The sequence below is a fragment of the Bidens hawaiensis genome, unplaced genomic scaffold (assembly GCF_021521415.1).
Source record: "Bidens hawaiensis isolate Kalapana, Puna unplaced genomic scaffold, B.hawaiensis_p1.1 tig00030263_1, whole genome shotgun sequence".
Taxonomy (NCBI): domain Eukaryota; kingdom Viridiplantae; phylum Streptophyta; class Magnoliopsida; order Asterales; family Asteraceae; genus Bidens; species Bidens hawaiensis.
The window spans coordinates 134,521-140,412 of record NW_027495045.1 but is presented as its reverse complement, the minus strand read 5'-3'; positions in this window follow the sequence as shown (position 1 = coordinate 140,412).

The window sequence follows — 5,892 nt, the reverse complement described above, 5'->3', positions numbered from 1 at the left end:
GAAGTCCACAGTGTTGATCATTCTGACATTATGCATTAATTGAACTTTAAGTATATCACAAAAAGCCATGATAATCATGATAAGTGCTAATACCTAATGTCGACTTGACTTAAGTCATAATAAGGCCAACTATGAAATGGTGTGAAAGGTATTGAACAATATGATCCCATGTTGAGATCTCTCTAGAAATGTTTTGAAAGGAAAATATTAACTGAATTTTGATCTCTTATTCACCTTAAACTTATGCTTAAGTCTAGTTTAGTGTCTTAATTGATGTATCTTGATGATTTAAGCAAAGTTTGTGTGTGAAAATGTCTAGCTTGCAAGGCTGATGATAATTTGTGTGAAATGAAATCTGAAATGATCCAAGTGTTTTCAAGTTTTTCTAAGTGTTAAAATTTTTCTCAGAAATGCTTCGAGCATAACTTTATACTTGAAATTGTCATTTGTTGCTCTTCGAGCACAATGATATACTTTGAAAACTTTTCTAAGTGTTTCGAGCATAAATATCACCTTTACACTATTCGAGCACGATGTTATGAAATGATTGCTGATGTTAAGTGTTTCGAGCATGTGTGTATGCTTGATACTTGAATTTTGCTTGTTTGAGCACAAGATTTGTCATGAATGATTTTTCTAAGTGTTTTTGAGCACAAATATACTCTACGAGAATAGTTGAAGACATGAAAATTCTTTTTATGTTTGTCCGAGTAGGATTGATGCTTTGAAAGTGTTTCGAGTATGCTTATTTGACTGAATATTTCCCTGAGTACTACGAACACAGGATAAGTCTTCTTTGAAAGAAAATTTTCTAAGTGTTTTCGAGCATGAGAAGACTCTACGAGCATAAATGACTATAGAGTAGTTTGCTTAAGTATGTTTGAGTAGAGTTGTTGATTTGGTTATGTCTCGAGTATTATTGATTGTCTGAATATTTCTCAAAGTACCTCGAGCACAGGATAAGTCTATTGTGAATGAATATTTTTCTAAGTGTTTTCGAGCATGCTAATTATCACAAGCTCGCTGACTTGTTTATTTGAGCTGTGTTTCATAAGTACTTGTAATGAACTCGAGCATAATTCTGTACTCGAGCATGTGTGCTTGCTCACTTTGATTAATAACTCTGAAATTTGGTTAAGGGAAAGTCTCAAGCACGGGTGTATTCGAGCACAGTTGTGAAATATCTTAGATCTTAGAATCTTCTAAGTTTTTTTCTCGAGTATACTCGTTTTCAAGCAAACCATAAACGAACATTTTCAAATTACTTAACCATTTATTTTAAAAGTACGTCGAGCATGATTTGAGATAAGTATCCGAGTACAAGGGCGATAGCTGTTCATTTGGCTGTATACTCGAGCAGAGATGGTACAATAAATTTGAATTAAATGACAACTGTAATACACTAGAAGACAAATCAGGGATGTACTGACCAAATGTTAGGTATAAAGGGGGGACTTAGAAACTTTTCCAAACATTTCATTTCCCTTTTTCAACCTAAAACGAAAACCCTCTTGCTCGTGTACCCCCTGCTCAATCAAAATTCTTATTTGTGCTTAATACTTACTCGAACATAGCCATTAGCTCTGTTTCGGCCTTGGTAAGATATCGATTATTGATTATCGTATCCCCGAGTTTCGAAATTAGGGTTTTTATTGATTGTTTACTGATTATATGCTTGATTTATGTAGGTTCGCCAACTGTTACGGAACAAGTTACTGAAGACACTTTTCTTCTCTACCAACTAACTGCTATTGTTCTGCTATTGTGATTACCGAAAATTTCTTTGTTTTGCAGAACTAATGGCGATGCGATTCGAGCCTAAGCACAATATGTGTGCCCGTTTGGAGGTGGATGACGAAAACAGGGAGTTGGAATTCATAATCAACTTCCTCAATAACTCCAACTTGAGGGTGGTACTGACAGAGAACCCTACCGTTTATAGAAATCATATCACCGATTTCTGGGGTTCTGCCGAATACATGGATGATGTAAATGGAAAGCGAATTGAAGCATCGGTACTGGGTTAGGATATAGAGATAATAGAGGCATCTATCAGAGAGGCACTGCACTTAAATGACAATCATGTTATGCTGCCTTTGTACTCGACCCAATGATTATTAATAATATTTCAAGAGATGCTCGGTTACCAAGGCGGTGTGCACGAAGGACAATTTCAGAAAGGAAGCTTTCCTTTGCCATACAAATTTCTGATACATCATTTAATTCAATCCTTATCTCCTCGAAGGGGAATATGGACCTTGCTGAGCAAGGAAATGGCTACCATGACAGTGGAAATATTGTTTTGCCAACCATTCAATTTCTCAAGATTCATCTTCAATGGATTGTTGAGCAATGCTGAGAAGGAAGGAAATCAGAAGTTTTTGATGTATCCTAGGCTCTTGCAGATCATAATTAATCGATCTCTTCAAGGTCTGAATTTGGCTGGTGAACCTTTAAGGCTGCAAGATCCAAATATATACAAGAGAATCAAGGGAGCAAGAAGTCAATTTGATGAGAATATTGAATGGGACATCCTTCCTTGGTTGCTTGATCTGAACATTGCAGTAATGGAAGTTCCTCCCTCACCTGATCAAAGTGAAGATGAAGAAGAAGAGGATGAGAGCGATGAAGATTCTGATGATAATGATGATCAGGGTGATGGCAATGATGGTGCTGATAATGATCTTGTAGTTGTTCAACCACAAGAAGAACAAGTGTTAGATGAGCCTGCTATAGAACAAATTAACCGGGAAGCTCACAATGATGAAGACGTTGGTCATGATGATGAAGGAAATGAACCAGTTTTTGACCCGGTTGGTAATGAAGTGGTTGTGTTTGTGGGTCCTGAACCAGATGTTCATATGGAAAGTCTTGAAGGTGTTAGTGAACCAGCTACAGAGGTTGAAGAACCAATTGGAGAACCAGCTGTGGGTTCTAGTGAAGTGGCACCTGTACAAATAGATGATGATGCATTTATTGTCAGTGTGGTCTCTAATGTGACCGATACTATACAGAAGATCACACCACCTGATTCCGCGGATCCTGTTGAAGACAAGATACATCCTCACTTGGATCCGAACCAGCAGATGATACAGTTCCCTCATCCCCTGCCACTACTGAACCAATCTATTCAAGTCCTGAACCCATTCAAGATACATCATTTCCAACACCACCAATTTCACCATTACAAGAACCTACTCAAGAAAGATTCATTCCCTCACCACCTACATCACAACATAACCAATCTGCACAAGAAACTTCTACCCTTACACCACCTTTTTCACCTTTACATGAACCTATTCAATCTGAACCCATTCCTACATCACAAATTATTCAAACTACAACTGTACCATCACCTGAAACCTCATCTAGTGAACCTTATTCTGAACCTACATTCAAGCCTACCCATGAGACACCACCTTCAAGCCCAAAAATTTATTACATTATCTCTGAGAATGCAGAGTTTTAGTTTGAAAACATTATGCTTAAAGAGAAGAATGTCTTCTTGGAGAGGAAGAATATGGCCCTGGAGCAAGCTCTGCAACATGCTCTGTCAGGAATTCGAACCCTGGAGCAGGCTGAGGTTGAGAAGACCTCAGATGCACCAAAACAGGGGGAGAATGATCAAGAAGTTGATGCTCTAAAGCTAATTAATTAATATTATTATGAAGCCAGTGATGAAGAGGCTGAAGTGGGAACTTCAAATGCTCTAAACATGATAAATGAAAAGTATGAGGAATACTTGGAAGAGAAAGATGTAATAGAAGAGGGGGAGACTGAAATTGAAGAAGAAACCCCAGAGCAGATAGAGAAAAGAAAACAAAAGGGGAAAGGGGTTGCTCTGACAGAAGAAGATCTCCAACCAAAAGCTACTCCAAGAGTGACCTCTGGAGATGAATTTTGGAAAGAAATGAAGTCAATGACCCTGATATGGCTGAGGCTAAATCTGTGAACAAATTAATAAGAATGATATATGAAGATAGGGATAGAATGAAAGTTGTAAAAGAAGAGGAGGAGATTGATCAGGAATTGTTAGAGACTCTAATTGCTATGAAGAAAAAGGATGAAGAAGAAAGATTGAAAAGAATGGCTGATGAGGCTATAGGGGCAGCCATTGAGGAGTTAAAAAAAGGAAACAAGCTGAAGAACCAACTCCTATGGCACCAACTGAAGATGAACTTGAACTTGCACAGCCTGAACCCGAACTTGCACAGCCTGAGCCTGAAACTGAAACTGAGTTTGGTCTTGGAGTTAGAGAAGAACCTAAAAAGGATGAAGGACCAAAGATGCCATGGGATATATATGTAAAATTTATGGCTCAACTGGTCATGCTCAGGACATACTATGACATTCTATTAAATCTTGATGAGCATGCACCAGAGACAGTGGCTGCAGCAAAAAGGGCTCAAGCAGCAGAAAGAAAAGAACGTTGGAAGGTTAGTCAGCTGCTAATCAAAGACAAACCAGAGCCTAGAGTTGAAGAAGTTGTTGATGATGAGCCTCATATTACATAGCCCAGAGTTGAAGAGATTTTTGATGATGAACTGGTTGAAGTGGTTATTGAGCCTATTGTGACTGAACCACTTATTATCAATGAGTCAGAGCCTGAGGTTAGGGAATCTGTGAAGAGAAAAGAAACATCAGAGATATAGAGCCCAAAGACCAAAAGACAAAAATCAGTCAAGAAATTCTACAAAAGAAGATATCAGACCAAAGTTGTTGATGAGCCAAAAGTTACTCAGACTGAAGAACCAATGATAGAGGCTCTACACAACTTGGATGATCAAAAGGAAACTAAAGAAGATGAAGAAAAGGCAAAGAGGGCAGAAGACAAAGAAAAGGAAGATAAAGCCTATTTGTTGAGCCTTTAATATGATCCAAAGTATTTACAAAGGATGTACAGGGAAAGCATTGCATAAGAGGCAGAAGGATGGAGGAGCAGAGAAACTAAAAGAGCATTCTTATTGCAAGTTGGACATTGACCCTCTTTTCTTAATCTTCAATCTTTTGATACATTTGATAGAATGTACATAAATGCCTTAGTGGACGACACCGCTAATTTTGTGGAGAAAATAACTAAAAAGGAAGCACAGTTTGATAGTGGATATGTAGAGTTGGAGAAGAAACACAAAGATATTAAATTCCTACAATTGCATGGATACAGTTATGAATCTCTCATAAACGTGACTTTAAAAGAGCTGAAAAGAAAAGTGTAGGTGGTAAAAGAGTCACATGAAAATGAGAAGTGCTCAGCCAAATGTGAAAGAGAAAGAAAACTTAAGATGAAACTAGACAAAGAAAGAAAGGAGGCAGAAAAGAAGAAGGCTGAAGCAGTTGAGTGGTTTAATGACCCCGAGAGAGTAAAACCTTTAAAGTCTATATTACTACAAAAGAGGATGACAGAAGCCGAATTCGAAAGCTTGCCTCATGAGCAGTTGATTGAAACATATAATAAAGAGCAGAGGCTAGTCTTGGAAACCCAAAGAAAGATATTAGCAATCAAATTGAAAAAAGAAGAAGAGGTAAGGGCTGAGATGACTAGCATATTATGCAGGAGAGGAGCTAAAATGATAGATTTGGTATTGAAAAGTGGAAATGAGATCAAAAGATTGTATGAAGAATCAGAAAGAAGATTTTGGGAAGCGAACTTCTTCAACAAGGTCTAGTGGACTTGTTGTAAGATTAGAAATTTAAACCTGCCCACAAATCTCTATTTTGACACAAGATCAAAGATTTTGAGAGTTGTTACTAAAGATGGTGAAGAGACTCATATCATATTCAGGGATGAATTCAGAAGTTTCTCAAGGGAGCAATTAGAAAAGATGACGCAGCTGGACATATATGACAATCAACAAAGAAACACATTCGTTGGCCAATAGAGAAGAGAGATAC